Source organism: Dasypus novemcinctus, chromosome 6 (assembly GCF_030445035.2).
Source record: "Dasypus novemcinctus isolate mDasNov1 chromosome 6, mDasNov1.1.hap2, whole genome shotgun sequence".
NCBI lineage: Eukaryota > Metazoa > Chordata > Mammalia > Cingulata > Dasypodidae > Dasypus > Dasypus novemcinctus.
Window position 1 is genome coordinate 23,456,961 of NC_080678.1, and position 18,249 is coordinate 23,475,209.

General features: G+C 40.1%; 1 protein-coding gene across 2 annotated transcripts in view; it reads left to right on the forward strand.

Annotated features, from left to right (window-relative positions):
* The window catches only part of ABLIM1 (actin binding LIM protein 1), a 316,566-nt gene that overhangs the window by 79,558 nt on the left and 218,759 nt on the right, over positions 1 to 18,249 (forward strand). The window contains exon 1 of one of the 2 annotated variants that reach the window (XR_009186068.2): positions 12,913 to 12,958. The exons of the other annotated variant lie outside the window; for it this stretch is intronic. The gene's annotated coding sequence lies outside the window, so the exon portion shown is untranslated. Of the gene's footprint in view, positions 1 to 12,912; positions 12,959 to 18,249 lie in introns of those variants that run through there. 2 annotated transcript variants of the gene reach the window in all.

The following is an 18,249-nucleotide window of genomic DNA, read 5'->3' on the forward strand; positions in this document are numbered from 1 at the left end:
TCAAAATAACATATTGCTATTTTGATCTGACTTTATATATTACCTCAACTCTTTTATGTAAAATGAGGGAATTATCATCATCCCTCCACCTCATCCCATTTCTTCTACTTACTCTTTCTACTTTCTGACTGCCATTGTCATTGTTTATAATTCTACATTTTTAAGGTTCATATTTTAAATCTTCAGACTTTCGTGCTTTCATGTTTATAGGTTGATTTTTAGAACTGAAAACAAATAGAAAGCACTTATCACATTAAAATTATGTAAATATTCTTCACAACAGAAGCAGGTAGTGTGTTTGGACCTTTAGAGAAGGAATTATTTTGATTCACTAATTCTGTCTTGCTTAAATAAAGCATCACCAAAACATCGTCATTAAAGAACCCTTTTCCAATGATCTTTTCTTCTTTCTTTCTTAAAATCATGTCACTTTTTTGTTTGCTTCTTATTTGGGCCATAATTTCCTTATACAAATTTTCAATTTATGTAAAACTTTAGATGTCAATTCATGTTTTTCTTTTTCTAAGCAAAATGTTTTCATTGATAATATTACTAAGCTCTTCCATCCTCTTAAACATATTAACCTAAGTGAAATCTACTTTGTTGAAGATGTTTTCTCAAAACTCTCTGACTGTGTCCTAATTCAGACTCACTGAATTCTAGATCTGTTGCATAACTGTCATTGTGAGATTTTCCCCCTTTTATTCCTAAGCTAATTACACATTTTCTGGAATCTGTAGGTTTCTATTTGGGGATTACTTTTTCCTTCTGTTTGAGTCAATCTTCAAATAACTTTTTTCAGTAAGTGTGCAAGTGGGGAGGGGATAAATGGAATCCTTGCATATAGAAAATGTCTTATTTTGCCCACAGGCTTGATGGACCTGGTATAGATTTCCAAATTCAAAGCTGTTTTTTCCTTAAATCTTGAAAGGCTTTGCTCTGTTTTCTTCTACTATGCAGAACTGCTGCCAAGTTTGATGATAGCTGAAGCCTTTTTCTTTCTGGGTAACCTGATTTGGTCTCTGATAGCTTTTAAGTTTCTCTATATCTTCAAATTTCTGAAATTCCACCAGGAGATATGTCTAGCAATTTGGCTTTTCTCTTCATTCGATTCAGCACTTGATTTAATTTTTCAGTCGGAAGACTCATGTCTTTCTTCGGGTCTGGGGAATTTTCTTTTCTTATTTTCTCCCCTTTACTTTCTTCTTTCTAGGACTCCTATTAAATGGATGTTGGATTGCTTTCATAGCTCTTAATTCTTCTTTCATATTTGTAGTCTCTTTTTATTTTATTAAAATTTTGGGGAGATTTCCTTGACATTTTCTTGTAGTCTATCTGTTGAATTTCTTTTTATTTTCATAATCACTTTTAATTTTTCAAAACTCTCTTTTTCTCTGATTTCTCCTTTAATTTTTCCCATTTTTATTTTATGAATGCAGTGTGTTCTCAAATACTTTAAAGGATACCACTTTGAATTTTTATTTAGGTCTTCTTTTGTTGCCTGAATTATCTGTTTTTTCTAGAATCATGTGTTTGTTTTTTTCATGTTGGTCCTTATATATGCTGCTTGTTTTCCTTAAATGTATAGTGACTCTTAGTGGTTTCATCATGTATGTGAATGATGTAATAAGGGTTACTGGTATAATTTTCCTCTATAATTGTATTGGTCTGCATACACATGAGATTTCTAAAATATTCTCTTCAATGCATTTAATAATGTATTGATCCAGAATAATTTTTACTTTAAAGCATTATATATTACCTACCAAATGAAATGGCAAAATGATCTTCTAAAACACCAAGGAAGACTATGGATTTTAAGAAATGTTTTTGAGAAGCAAGTTTAAAAACTGATGATGTAAACCATAGCTAGGTTACTAAAACTGAAAATTAGTGTTATCAAAATTCATGAGGTTGGGAAGCGGATTTTGCTCAACTGATGGAGCATCCACCTACCATATGGGAGGTCCAGCATTCAAACCCAGGCCTCCTGAACCATGTGGAGCTGGCCCACACACAGTGCTGAGGCACACAAAGAGTGCCGTGCCATGCAGGAGTGTCCCGCACTGGGGAGCCCCATGCACAAGAAGTATGCCCCATAAGGAGAGCCACCCCGCATGAAAAAAAGTGCAGCCTGCCTAGGAGAGGCACTGCACACACGGAGAGCTGATGCAGCAAGATGACGCAACAAAAAGAGACACACATTCCCAATGCCACTGACAAGAACGCAGGTGGACACAGAAGAACACACAGAGAATGGGCACAGAGAGCAGACAACTGGGGTGGGAAGGGAAGAAGAGAGAAATAAATAAAAATAAATCTTTTTAAAAAATTCATGATGTTTATTAGATGGAATTATATGGGGTTTTTTTAATAGTAAATGCCACTTTCAGTTTTGTCTAATGCTATTCCTATTGCGTCGTGGTTCGGATGCCCATACACACATAATGTCTAAATTGTTTTCAGAAGCAGTTTGTGTGCACCCTGAGTAAAGCGTGCACCTCCTGACATGTTCACACTGTGCTAGTTTCCCTCCCTCTCGCTCGCTGACCTTGGCTGTGCTGCTGCCCTGGGCTGAGTGGGCCTGCCTGGAACTGGCTTGGGCCTCCTGGCCGTAGCTGTGTGTATTTGGTTGGTGGAGCCCTCCCACGGACTGATCATTTCTCTGCTTAGAGCCTTTGCCTAGGACAGGAGAGGCCTTGTGCCTGCCAGATCTGACTTCTTCATTCCAGTGTACACTTTTAGTAACTGTCTACGTCTCTGACTCAGACAGTTTCATAAGTGCCACTTAAATAACAATGATCATGAAAATGCATACCTCAGGATGGCCTTACATAAGTGTGCGATGAGTGGTGAGCAGGGAGGAAGAAAGGCTATATTGGCAAGAAGAATTGTTTTTTTCTGTTTCCATAAACCAAAAAAAAAGGGAGGGTGGATTTTATGTCTGACGTCTGACTCCATACTCTCTCTTCTCCAGAAAGCTGTGAAAGACTCGGATGATTATGAATTTTATTTCTTATTTGAAAACCGACTCTGGATTAGAAGACCTCAGCACAGCCTTTGGATTTAGTAATGAGTGAGACAGTCTTCAGCATCTTTAGCCAATAAATCTTGATTTTTTTCCCTGCTGCCTTCACCAGGGACAAGGCAAGAAGGCATTCTTTGGGGCCTGAGAAAGTAGATTTGATCACTTAATTGTGAACTTCTGTCTGATTTCCTGAGACACTTGGGCTAGCAAGGAAAGGTTCTGACTACTCTTGCCATCTTTACAGTTCTGAACTATGTGGATAGCAAACTCAGAGAGAGATGCAGTGAAGGTTGAAATTAGGAGAACTTCACAGGTGTGCAAGGGTAATATTACATAGGATGTTAGCTAAGATCTGCTGAGAAGGGCCAGTTGCCACAAGTGATGGTGATACAAATCTGGAAGTTCTGGTTTGCCAGACAGTCTGACACCCCAACAAGCTTTTTAAGTTTTTCAAGTTCAGAGCTTAAAAGTTAATGCTCTTTGCTTTGGTTGTGCAGAGCTTCATGAGTAGAAACACTTCTTTTCATTTTGTATAGATTTTTCCTTATCTCTTAAGTGTCATTGGATTATCATTGACATTTCTTGCAATGGAATTCCTTAATTTTAAAAACTTCTTTGGTCCAAGTGGACTCGTTTCTGACCTAGGTCTGGGGTTGGTGATTTTGCCTAGTCCCTTTACTCTCTCCGGGTCTTGGTTTTCCTCACCTCAAAAGGGGGATGATCACTGCTGCTCACCTCACAGAGATATTGTTGTGATGTTACAGTCATGGGGTTTGAAAGTCTTGAGGAATGATGTAGCCTGAGTCTCTGTTCCCTCAGCCATCAAATGGGGATAGTAAGACCTACTCACAGGGTTACTGTGAGTATTAAGACATATCGAAACCACATTGCATTAATGTCTACACGTGTTTGGGGCTCAATAAATGTTAACCGTTAATGATGATTGTGGTGATGACAGTTAGTTGCTGTGGATTTCCTCCTTAAGTATTATTCTGTCTCACAAATGGAGTATCTGATCTTAGACTCAGAATAATTGAAACTATTTAACATGAGGGCTAATGAAAGGGGGTATAGGATTGAGGAAAATATATGGAGATGAAACCAGAGAATTGAGGTCTTATTGCTTTGATCTACAAATGCTAAAATCTCACTTTATACCATAGAACAAGATCCCCTAGAGATCTTGCTGAAATTCCGATTCTGATTCAATATGTGGGGGTTAGGGGTGGGTGAGAAGATTCTGCATTTCTACAAGTTCCCTGGTGGTGGTGATGCTCCAGCTCTGGGTCTCTGTTTTGAGTAGCAGGGCCGTAGAGGAGAGGGTACACTTGACTATGACCTGATTTGTTTATAAACTCAACTTTCATCAGCCAGTTGTTGTTTTTCTATTGATTTACATCGAGTTTCACAAAACTTCATTTTCATTTTTCATCTTAAATTACCAGGGCATTTACTACTTTTCAGCCCCTGGCCTCTCTTTCTAGTACTTAAATAAATAATAATAACCATAACAAAATGACAAAGATGAGGACACTAATCGTTATATAGAGCTACGTACCAGGAACCAACTATTTAAATTCTCATAGCACCCCATGAGGTAGGTGCTGTGATTATTCGTCAAAGACTTTTAGGGATAGCTGGGACAATCTACCCTCATTTGTTAATTCTGGTACTCCCATTTTGGTTTTCATCTCATTTTACAGACCATAGAGCCCTCCTGCCTGGATGCAGCAACTGTGGTCTCCATCCACAGCGCACCCCAGACTGCCTACAGAGCCAGATCCTCTAGCATTCTCCCAGCATGGCACCCCACACAGCGAGCACAGCTCTGGTTTGCTGAGGGAGGATTGGTCAGTCTAAAGAGTAAAGTCCGCAGCCAGCTGACCCATCCTGTAGCGTGCACTGCTTCCACCCCAGTTTGCTTGCAGATTTAACTTTTATCAACCAATTATTCTTTTCTGTTGATTTACATTAAACTTCAAAAAATTTGCATTTTCATTTTTCATCTTAAATTGACTGAGCTCTTGCTACTTTTCTGCCCCTGACCTCTCTGTCTAGTACAACAAATCTTACCTGCAAGATCTGTAGGGGCAACGGCAGCGCCCGAAATGTCCTCATCCCGAGCACTTTCACGGGAGCCTTTGTTAGGGAGCTGCGCACTTGGCAGGGTGGAGCACGCTGCTCAGAGCCGTGGCTGCTCGTAGTCCTGCTTTTGCCACTCATTTGCTCTGGGACCTTGGACTAGTCTCTTACTCTCACTGGCCTTCATTTTCTTCCTTTTAAAAATGAAAGCATTGGACAGGAGGCGAATTTTTCAGTGTTTGTTTTTTAGCTATGGAACCTTTTCCTCAAATAAAGGCTCATCCAGATGCCTAGAAAATAAAGCAGATGAGCTGGAATTTCTCTGGTGGAAGTTGGGGTAGAACCCAGACTAATGACCTACTCTCCTGCCCCTGCTCTCCCAGTCTTTCAACAATCCCGAAAGGCTCCAGGGTCTGCATGTTTAGCTTGAAAAAGGCAGGATAAACTCAAGGTCTCCCCTTTGCTTCCACACTGTCTGTGCCTGTGTGCTCAAAGGAAGAGAACCTGGGGAGGCAGAAAGCTACTGTTTCGAAGAAGCAATTGACTGCTAAAGATAATTTTGCCCTTGACCTCAAAACCCCTTGGTTCTTAGAAATCCTAAAATAGTATAGCATGGCCCCTCAATTCTGTCTGATTTTGAGAAGTTTAAATGCATATTGTTTTGCTCTTGAACTTGGACTTTTGTGACTGGAGTTGCTTTCTTTTTGGTGAACGTCACTTTCTGGAAAATACCATCATTGCAAGGAATGAAGTAGAAAGATTTTTCTTTTCTTTTTTTGGATTTTTGATTCGTTTTTATAATGTGATGCATTTAAGTTCAGACTAGCCCTACTCCCTTTGTTGAAGTAAGTAAATGGTCTTAGATGGGAGTTGAAAGCAGGCATGGGCAAGACATTAAGAGTTTTAAAAGCCAATAGGAAATCTTTGCAATAGTAAGCTTGCTTGAGACCATAAATAAAGATTGCTTTCATTAGAGAATAGGTATGACTGTCTTACTGTTGGAAAATTGTTAACTAGGTAGGGTAAATTAGGAAGGTACAGTAAATTAAAGTCCCCTAAATTAAAATGGAAAGTTGAAGAATTGGAGTCAGTGTGGAGCAACATTCTCATTCTCATTAAAATGTTGCAGGGAAGCAGATATAGCTTAAGTGGTTAATCGCCTGCTTCCCATGTACAAGGTCCTAGATTCAATCTCTGGTACCTCCTAAAAAAAAGTTGTATATTGTCTCTCCTCACTAACTTGGAATGCAACTTCCAAAGAGAAGAGAATCAGCTTGGTAGTGATTTATATTCAGTAAAAGATGCAGGAGAGAGTGGAATAGAGTAACAACATTTGCAGGGTAGGCATATGTTGTCTAGGTGTTTATTTTGCTTTCCTAACCTCCCACAACAAAAAATTCAGTATAAGATGTGGCCCTCTGTGTATAGCAGTCAATAAATATCTTCCTTCGGTCTCTGGGGACAATGCTATATGTGGAATATTTTGCAACTCCTGAGGTCTTATATCAGTTGTGAGCCAAATAAAAATGGTAATTAATGTGGAAATCATAAAAATCAACACTTTAATAAGTCATGACAATTTTATCTGTTGTTTGATCCTCTTACAATGAGACAAAGGTAGAATCTCCTTCTGTGGTAATTTTTTCCTTTCAGACTTCATTACAACTTTCTCAAAGAAAGACAAATGTTTGTTGCTTTTTTCAGGGAATACAGAATGCCTTTTATTTATTTTTTTATTATTTATTATCATATTTTAAAGATACTTAAAATACATAAATGTTACATTAAAAATATAGGCGATTTCCATATGTCCCACTCCCCACACCTCCCACATTTTCCCACATTAATAATATCCTTAATTAGTGTGGTATATTCATTGCAATTGATGAACACATTTTGGAGCATTGCCACTAAGTATGGATTGTAGTTTACATTGTACTTTGCACTCTCTCCCAAACAATTCCGTAGGTTATGGCAAGATACATAATAGCCTGTATCTGTCATTGCAGTGTCATTCAGAATGATTCCCAAGTCCTGAAAATGCCCCCATATTATACCTCTTTTTCCCTCTCCTGCTCTCAGAACCTCCAGTGACCACAGCATACACATCAATGATATAATTCTACCATTGGTAGAATCACAGTAAGTCTATAGCAGAATACCAATAAGTGTACTTTAGTCCATAGTTCATTCCCCAATCCTGAGGATTCTGGGATGGTGATGCCAACTTCACCTCTAAGGGAGAAAGGGCTTCGATCCAATAGGGCAGATGGATGGGACTCTTCTTGCTTGCAGTTGTAGACTTTTTTCCTTCCTTGGGATGGTCGTTGTCCATCATCATCTCCTTGTTAGTTGTCCTGGGTGAGTTCAATGAACTGGAGAGTAGGTGTTGCAACTCTGTTGAGATTCAGGGCCCAGCTGGTACAAGAAGACCCCAAAAATAAGTTTCTTGGACATACACCTATCAACTCTAGTACTAATTATTGGTTCAGATAGAAGGGTCAGAAGAGCCATGTGTAAGGAAACCACAGCTGAGTCCAACTCTGTCATACTGGGGAGCATAAATTCCAAAGTAGGGTCCACTGGCAAGGCACCAAACTCCTGAGCTATCTTCCCTGACTGGAAGTCTCCAGAGCCCTCAGGAGCCCCACTATTCGAGGTAGTATCTACTTTGGCTGTCAATGAGATCCTGCTGAGATGTGCATAAGCATAACCTCTGGAATGACTTCCTGACTCACTTTGAATTCTCTTAGCCATATAAACTCATTTGTCTTCACCTTTTTTCCTTGTGGTCAAGGTCTTTTTCCATTCGCATTGCTAGTTGGTGCTTGGTAGTAATCCCTTGGTGCCAGGGAGGCTTATCTCCAGGAGTCATGTCCCATGCTGAGGGCTTAGATAGAGGCCACATTTGAGCAACAAGGAGGCTCTCAGGAGTTAACTCTTAGGCACCCTATAATACTAGGCTAAGTTTAAATTTCAAGAGTAATGCTTCAGGGTTCCCAGTGACCTCACTGCTGGTCCCAGCAATTTGGACAGTGGGATGAGTGTTAGCAGCCAGCAGCCTGGCTTTGAGAAGGCTCTCAGTGTGCCGCATCCTGCAGCACCGCCAAGATGCCCAAAAGGAAGGTTAGCTCAGCCAAAGTGATGGGGAAGGAGGAACCGAAAAGGAGGTCAGTGAGGCCATCCACAAAATCTGCTCCTGTGAAAATGGAAGCAAAGCCAAAAAAGCAGCAGGAAAGAATAAATCTTCAGACAAAAAAGTGCAACCAAAAAGAAAAAGGAGAGCAAAGGGAAAACAAGCTGAAGTGGCTAACCAAGAAACTAAAGAAGATTTACCTGCAGACAATGCTGAAACTAAAAATAAGGAGAGTCCCACCTCTAACGTAGCAGGAGAGAAAGTCTGGTTAACACCATATACCATGGCTTATCAGTGGTCCCTGTCTCTCCCTTCTTGTACAATCCAGAGGAATATTTTTATCAGTTATTTTATAAATGCAAATTTTTCAGTAGCTCTAGAAGAAACATTTTTAAGTGTAAATGCTTTTTTTAAAGAGGGGAAATCATTTGCTGGTTGTTTATTTTTTGGTACAACCAGAAAGTAGTGGGATATTGAATTATGCGAGGCTTTGACTATCTTGGGTGTCAACTTAACATTCCGCTGGGGTTGGCAGTTTTTATATGCTATAATACAGCACATGCTAAATGGTGATTTGGAGTCACAGTGATGCATTTAACATGTGTCGAACATTTAAAATTACTCCTATTTCCTTGTTTTCTAGTAGACGTATTGCTTAAAACCACTCCCTGATCTTGAGAGATGTATGTAATAAATGCATGGGACAGAATAACCCTTTGCTAAATATTAACCCCTATTTTGTGGTAGCAGATGTTAGGGGGCAGCATCAGGAAGTAATTAGGATAAGCAGAAAGCCAGGGAATGGATTCCCATGTACCCATTATCGTATCCCCTTGCAGTCTATTGTTAATGTTGGCGTACAGCTCCTGCATGCTAGAGAATTCATCTCAAACCCTTTTTTGAAAAATACCAGCAAAAAGAAAAACAAAAGAAAAAGAGTTGCTAGAAAAGATGGGTGGACCCTCATCTCTCACCTATTCTGATGTAGAGTAACTTTTATTGGCCCACTTTACAGATTTGGAAGCCACTTTGGTGATCTGGCTGGATTAATAGGTGAGTTAGCAGTGAGGCCAGGAAAAGAAGCTGCGTGTCCTGCCTCTTCCTGGACTGTGCAAATGTTGGATGGCAACTCCCACTGAATAGGGAACATGGAACACGGCCCTGTGCAGCACCCTGAGGTGAGGGAAGCAGCCTGCATAATTGTCCTCCCCTCACCACCACCTGTGCAGAGACAGGGATGACGCACCTACTCAGTCTCTTTGTGTCTAAGATTAATTCAGAGAATCTCATTAGAACAGAATGTGATGCAGAAAAATTATTCTTTTGACGTCAACAATAAAAACCAGCCCCATCACACAAATACACACACACACATACACTCTTACACATAGAATCTTCAGTGTTTAGACTTTTTGCAGAAAGTTTCAGCAGCTTTTGGCCGTATTACAACTTTTCGTACTGCTAACCTCATTTCACTTATTTTGCCTTTAAAAAAAAACAGGCCTACAGGTGGCTTTAGCATCTTCTCTGATTTAATGGTTTACCCTGAGCTGTTCTAAAATTCTTCTCTGGTTCAGACATGCCCAATTCCCAGCTGTGTCCCTTGCTAGAGGAATGACCTTGGATAAGTTCTTTAATGTCTCTCAGTTTCAGTTGCCTCATCTTTAAAATGGGACTGACAATGCTACTGCCTCAGACTGTGTTATACAAAATCAATGACAGATCTGTGTTCAGCACCTGAGAGCGTGAGCACTCAGTACACGTTAGCTAGAAATATTAGGCTGTTCTTTTTGCAGTTTATGAAGCTGAGCTATTTAGCGATCATGTGTAATAGGAGTGCTTTATGTCTCAGTGTGCAAACTTCATTGTCCTTTTAAGTTCTTGAAAATTGATCTCGTCCACAGTCAGAGCACATTGGCTTAGGGCCAATGGTCTAGGCTTTTAATTGAATATTTTGGGAACACAAGTTCAAGGGAAACGGCAAACCATTACTTAACTCCGCCCCCAGGGCTTTCTAGGTAGAATTTAGAAAGTTTTCTTCTTTATTGAATATGACCTTTAAAAAATTTAGTTTCCTTCTTTCTCAATGGAACCATTTTTCTTCTGGAATTCAATTGGCCTCAAGTATCTGTCTCTTCTGCTTAGTTTAAAAAACATAATCAGGATCCTGTGAATGTTTTGTTACTGATATCTGCTGTTTTTCGCTTTCAGTCCCACTATAATTACATTGTGGCAGGCTTTGCCTCCTGGTTCTGTAATAGCAAAGGTGACCTAGGTCAGGTCTTTTAACATAATTTGTTGTAAGATGTTTGCCTAAGAACATGCAGCATCAGTGTTACCAGCATATGATATCATTACTGCAAATCATTTCTTACTTCAAACCAGAGCCAAGTGTGCTGGCCTCATGTAGCCATTCCAACAGCAAATCGGAATGTTGCTGGACACTGGTATCCCAGTGACCCTCCTCACATTCTGTGTGGCTTGGGGCAAGTCCCTAAATTGCTCCAGCTTTAAGATTTCTGATCTTTGAAACTACGTAGTAAATGATCTCTAAAATCCCTTCTATCCATTTCCTTCCTTAGATCAGTGTTTCCAAATTCTGTTTTGTGACAAATTAATAGTTGGGCTGGGATTACGGGTTCTCTGTAAAGTTAGCAAATGCTACTTATCCAAGTCTTCTCTTGAAGAGTTACAAGGCACATTTGCATATTAATGATTGAGAAGTCCATGGTTAAGAACCCTGTTTAATGATGTTTAAGCATTTCTCAACTCTCAGTGAAAATGAATTTAATGCACTTTTTTAAAGATCAATTTTCCTGACTGACAGTCGCCTTCCCATGAAGATTCTGAGGAGCATGGTTTGGGAAAGACCTGCTCCTGGTTTCTCAGATGATTGAGTTATGGGGGGTAAGGAACACGCGCAGGGTTTCAGATCTTAAAACGGCATTGTGGTGGTGCCACTGCCATTTAACGTGAAACCAGTTGTGTGTTTAAAACAGTTTTTAAGCAGCTGGTTTAGTAATTCTAATAAATCCACCAACTCTGGTACAACTAACAGAAGTCAAATCTGGAGGATGGTGACTAGGGTGGTAAAATTCCTGAGCCACGAACAAAAAACTATGAGGACTAATATATGGAATCACAGTCCTGAGATGCCAGGCATTAGACTTAATCAGAAGATTTCAATAAATGCGACTGGCCTTTTGGCAGCAGCTAACATGTGACAGCTCTGCAAATGCCAAGCATTTTATCAGCGGGTGATCCAGTTGTGAGCTTTTGTTGGGCGCCTGGTGATACTGCCAAGTCAGGAGGACCTTATCAGGGGCTCAGAGTCCCAGGCAGTGGCCTGGGCTGGAGGAAGGCAGTGTGGGGTGACCATGAGCGTGGCTGCCACCACAGCCATTGCAAAAGAAAATGAAACAAAACGGCCCTGCGCGTGGGAAAGAGAACAAGCTGGGGATCGTCAGTTAATCAAACCTTATACTTGATATGTTTCAAATAGTCTTTCCTTTTAATGGATACATTAAATTAATACATTAAATTTTTCAGAATGGGTGCTAGTGGTTATGTTTTTATCAGAGGGATTAAATTTTATATCCTCACGTAATTATGCTGGTTTGCTTCTACCTCTTAGCCAATTATTGGATGGTAGGGAGATTAGTTCGAAGGGTCTTTCACCATTTAAAGGATGCCTTCATAAATTTTCCAGTAAGCAAAATCGCTATGTTCGAAGGTTTGGAGAAAAGCTGGATTGTGGGGGCGGGTAATCCAACTGAACATCAGGGCACCACTGACTGAAGGAAAAAATGCCTCTTTCCTGAGCCTTTCCGGATGAGGTCATTGTTTTCAGACCTTGGGCACGTCATATAAAAAGGCTCAAAGTCCATGCCTTGTCTCATACTAGTGCTTTGTCAGGGAACTTAGTTTCCAAAGCCATGAGGAACAGCTAGGCTGAGAGTAAAAAGAGGGCATTCCAAATTACAGTATTAAAAAAAAAAAAAAATCCTAGTATTAAAATAACAGAAAAAGGCCCAGCTGGTTAAGATGATAATTCCTTAAGGGAAAAGATGAGGCAGAAGACTTGGAAAAATTGATCCCTCTCCTTCTTTGTCTCATGTGTGTGAGTTATTGTGAAATGACAGTGGCCAAACCCTGGATTCTGGGTTATGCAGAGTGGAGGACGTTCCTGGGGGATATGCTTGCCATGTTTTAATGCCAGCTTCTCAGAAATGACAATTTTCTGCGGGGTGTCGTGTCAGGGAGCTGATGTTTTCTTAAAAGAGGTCTTCAGAAGTGGTGGGAGATGGGGTGGGGAGCAAAAGGGGCTGAGGGTTTTGTGTGTGAGAAAGGAGCTGGACTCGTGCAGGAAACTCATCATTCTTCCTGAGTGGGCTGTGGCACACCCTTTGGCTGGCACATACCACACGCCAGTCGACCAAGCCCTCAGACTCCCGGGAGGAAAGCCAGGGCCCAAGCCCTTCCTTTAAGGAGAGGACGCAGCCCTTCCCACTGCTAGTCACCTAGTGAAGAAAAGCTGAAATCTCAGGGCGTTGGGAGCGTGAATAGCCTGGGAACTCATGCAGCACATGGACCCTCATCACGTCGCTGAAGACTACCAAGGTTCGCTCATCGTTTCATTAACTCAGCTTCTGTACAGTCAGGGTTGGCCACGTCTTTAAAGATGAGGAAAGATGCAGAGACTTTTCCACTGGGTAATATAGTTTTACATTTATTATAATATGTTAACATTATAATCTGTGTGCATCACATGGGTGCATAAAATGCATATCTCATGTATCAACGTGTTTATAGATATCACCAGTATAATGGGATTTTTAAATTGCCATGACTGTAGTAGGAGCCTAGCTCAGTTTAACCAAGAGGAGGTAAGTAGGTTTGTCTCTCCAAGCACTTTAACAGGAGTCCTCTGTGACTGTGGGTGAACACCTGTAATCCCATTTCTGGCCTTGCGCTCTCTTGCTCCTTCACACCCATCTCCATGACAATACACTTGTGTTAATGTACTTTTCAAATTAACTCTTTCTTCCTCCTTATGATGTAGTTTTTTGTTGTTACATAAGGCATGCTTGGGCTTTTTTAATTCATTTTTTTCCTATTTACTTGGGAAATGTTTGGGCTTGGATGCTAGCCCTAGAATGCTTTGCCTACAGTTGTGTTTTATAGAGAAGGTTTGTTCATGGGTAAGGCTGGTTTCAGGAATAACCTGGTTTGATCTGATCAGGGGCCCCAGAGGCCCACAGCCAACCTCCCGTCCAGCAGCCAGAGCTTCAGAGGCCCTGCTGGCTGCTCCCTTGAAACTGTAGTCTGTGTTGATTGGTGTGTTGAGTCTTTGGATATTGGAGCCCCTAAAATAAGAGGGGCTTATTTTGGTTTCTGGAGAGTGGAATAGTGGGTAAGTCCATGTAATGTAGAGATACTTTGCACCCTCCTTTACTTCCGATGGCTGTGTTCTTCTTGTCTTGCTAGGACCTCCAGTGAGCTCAGGTTTGCCTTCCCACCCAGAACTCGCAGGGCTGGGAGGCTGGGCCCTACACCTCACACGTGCACCCTTGTTAAGAGATACATAGGAATTGAAGGTTTGTGTGCTCTGTACCTGATGACTACTTCACGGTGGTACCAGAAGATTTTCTTATGTAAATGAATTTATTTTGAAAGACAATGCTTATTTAACCGTTTTGGTTATGTAGTTTCATATTATTATTGATCTGCCTAGGACATTTACCAGGAAGACCAAAGTTGACAAACATAAGAATGACAAAATTTAAAGCCAATAGTGGTCCCTTTTGGGTAGGAGACCAAGAACTTCGCTCTATGCTTTCCCCTCTTCTGTTCTTTCTAAAATGCAACATCACCTGATGTTTTCAAAAGGCTTCTTGATTCTTTAACCCTTCAAGGTTCTCATCGAAGGTAGTATCTGAATTTTAATGACAACATTATACATACCAATTGGAATGCATTAGTGTACTACTGCATTTAGAGTTGGAAACTATGGTTCTATGATTTTACCAAACTGAGAGTGCTCTTAGTGGTAAAATTAGATAGTCTATCTCAAGATATCAATACATCTCTGTTTGGATAAATTTGAAGTCCTTCTTTTCCTTGTACTGTAAAAAGAGTGGATTTTAGTTTGATTTCCAAGAAAGATAAAGCAGATTTTAGAAAAATCTTAAATGACAGAGAGATTACCACAGAGAAAGTAATATATCTGATTATACTTTTGGTGGTCAAACTGTAAAGAAAAGTACCTTCACTTCTTTTCTCCCTTTTTTACTACTTTCCTCTTTTTCACTCCATGGTATAGTTTCAAGGTCTTTGGAAACTTTCCACTTACTGCCAGCTGGAATCTACAGAAAGTGTATCTATAGAACGCTAAACAGTTGACTTGAATCTCAGTCATAATTAAATTGGAAGTTGGCAAATTATTTTGAGACTGAAAACCAGGCACAGCTTATGTTTGGAACATAAGGGGTTTCACTACTCTGCATTGTTTAAAAAGTACTCTCTTTAGGGAATATTGGCAATACATTTTAATTAACATTTTTTTAACAGAAGGAATGAATGTTTTGAGGGGATATATAATGAACAAGTTTGACCATGCTTAAATTTTGTCTCCTTTTCTCAGTATCAGGGTCCCTGATGCTCTAAAACAACAGTCCTTAGGGCCGTTCACCTGTCTCCCTTTAATAAGAGTGCATCTCTCTGTCCTTTCTCTCCCACACACTTTGAAAGCATTTGCTAGTTAGACGGCTATTGATTTTCGACTTTAAAACAGTTATTTACTATCTTCTGTTCTAAAAGGTATGTTTACAGTTAGTGTTTGCGTATAGTTGATAGTAATTTAGCCCAAGGAGATCCCCAGCCTCCTACTTTATATTAAACCTGATTGCTGATGTGCACTTTATCATTAACATGATTTTGGGATTGGGGTGATAGCTAGTATATCAGTTCATATTGGGATTTATCAAGATTTATCACTAAATGCCACTCACTTTCTACTTTAAAAGGGAAAAGATGCAGCATGCCAATTAGCACTCCTCTTAGGTTTCCTATGAGAGAATGGAAATGCTGGACAGGTTTTTCTGCTTTAAGAGGCAGTCACAGCTGCCACTGCAAATGAGTTCTGCCAAGGTCCATGACTAGTGGGTCAATCAGAGCATGACATTGCCAGGAACATGCCCGAGGAGTGGGAGCAGGCAGTAGCCAGAGAGCACTGGCTGTGGGGTTTCATAAAACAGTCAATAACAGAATGGGATTTGAGAGCCTCAGTGTGAATCTTACTCACCCTAATATTGATGTCAGTGCTCCCAGGCTTGCAATGACACCAAGTACCCTGAAGATCTAATGGTGTAGAAACTCCCTGGAATTAATCTTTATAATATTTTGCGTGGGAACTGTACCTCATGCTGACGTGTGAATTGGAGTGGTATATGAGAGTCTGAAGGGATGTGGGGTTCAGTGCTGCTGGAAGGTCAGTTTGTGAGGGAGCAGTTTTATTTTTCTGGGATGCCATTGCTAACATGTTTAAAGGGCTTACGTGGTCTATGATTCCTATTTTTTTTCATATATAAGATGATGCTGGTTGTATGAACACCCAAATACACATACAGATTCATGAATTTAATTAGCCGTTTCATTTTTGAGGCTTTTGACCTACCCAAGTCTCTCTCTTTCTCTTTAATGTTAAAATTACTTTCATTGTAATAACCTGCCTCTAATTAGTAGCTTCTTTAGGGAGGGTCTGGGGATGTGTCACAGGGTCCTCCTGGACTTGGCATGAGAGCAGTTCTTTACCATTCTGTTTGTTTTAATTTATTTCCTAAGAACCTTTCAGCAGGAGGCAGGCACTATGTGGGGTACTGCTCAGAATGAATCTGTCCTTTAGAATTATAATCTCAGCAGGACCACTGGCATGAGTGGGCCAAAGATGTGCTAGACAACAAACATGAGAAAGAATCGTTAGGACCTGGGCAGGGTGAAGACTGTGAAGATGCAGTCTCAGAATAAAGAATGTGAAGGATGTAGTGACTTAAAGAGGTTAGGGTGCTGGCTAGGCGGATGACAGGAGTGAGGTGACCCCACTGGTTATAGGGGGCACAATCCTGCCATAAGTCACTTCTCCCCAAGGCTGCAGGGTGGGGGCAGAGTGCCCTTGATCCCTCCAGAATCTTCTCTGCCCATTCCTCAATCCCAGAACCTCAGGGGGTTGGCGATTTATTTTCCCCTTCCTAAAATGACTGTTCTTTGATGGGTTTCAAAGTTATTTTTCTAATATAAATGTGTAATTATAGACTTTCATAAGAAAAGTATATTCCTTTTGGCATAATGTACTAGTTAAGCTCTTGAGCTCCAGTAGCAGAGACATTTGGTTTAAATTGTGACTTTGATACTTACTAGCTGGGTAATCTTAGCCAAATTACTTAAGTTCTCTATGCCTCAGTTTCCTCATCTATAAAATGAAGCTAGACCCAGGATTGTTCCCTGGGGCCTCCTGTAAAAAGCACATCCATGTGGAAAGCCGAGTGTTCGCACAGCGAGCCAGTGCCTGTGCAGTTGAGTCACATAGCAAGATGATGATGCAACAAAACAGAGACTCCGCTCAATTTGCTTAATTTATATCAGCGAGGTCATATAATATTTGTCCTTTGGTGCCTGGCTTACTTCACTCAACAGAAGGTCTTCAAGATTCATCCACGGTACCCTGTATGGTAATACTGCATTCCTTCTTACAGCTGAGTAATATTCCATTGTACGTATATACCACTCACCTCATGTCTTCCTCTTGGGGCCAGTGAGCTATGCCAGCCACGTCCTCCTCTTGGTGAAAGAGAAGGGTAAGAACAAGCAGAGCAAGGAGAAACATGCAAGGCCTCTTGAGGCCTAAGCTCAGAACTGACCCAGCGTCATGTCCTCCTCGTTCTATAATCCAGAGCAAGTCCTAGGGGCAAGCCCAGTCTCAAAGTGGGAGGGCAATGCGAAGTTACATGGTAAAGGGCAGGGCCTATGTAAACTCGGGTCATTAGTAATTTACTACACTTTCTATACTCAGTAACAGCAGCATAGGCATGGGTGAATACTTGCTGGGACTCTGATATAAAAGTCTTAAGCCCACTTAACATGATGAGACTTTCATTTCTTATTTAAAAAGAAATAAAAAGCAATTCTAATACTCAGGGACCTTGAGGAAATGATACCCAGTCATGAGACCAATGAATAAGGTACTTATAGAAAAAAAAATCTAAGTACAAGATTTGAACACTTTGTATATTTCAATGCCAATAATAGCCTAAAGCAAACGTTCTGTGCAATGGGTCAGATAGTAAATATGTTAGTCTTAGTGGGCCAAATGGTCTCTGTTGCAGCTACTCAGTGTTGTGATTGTAGTAAAAAGCAGCCATAGACAATCCACAAATGAATGGACATGGCTGTGTTCCAATAAAACTTTATTTAAAAACACAGGTAATGGGCTATAGTTTGCTAACCTCTGACTTAGAATACTGAAAGAAATGAGAGTCAGCTACGGAAAACTTTTTGAAGAAGGAACAATAAAAATTAGGTTTTTTAGGTAATGAAGATGAGTTTAACTTAAGGTATGTTTTGGAAATAAAGTCAGTAAAAAACTGTGGTTGTTCAGTAGAAACATTTTCCAAAAGTTAATACACTTCTGTCAAAATGACAACGATATTGGGAACTTATTGTTATTCACAAGTATTTACTTGCTATACATTATTTCAATTCTGAAAACTTGTTTGAAAACACATTTATTAAGAGAGTTAATGTTCTTGCTTATCTGAAGAATGAGGAAAAAGGTTTGGAAACAAAATGAAAGAAATAACTCATTAAAATGTTTAGATTTTATGCCACTTGAAAATTTTCATGTGGCTGATTTGCCTAGATTTGTTATTATTATTATTATTATTTTAAAAATTTTTTTATTGTGGTAATATCTCTACAACATAAAATTCCCATTTTAACCACTAGGAAA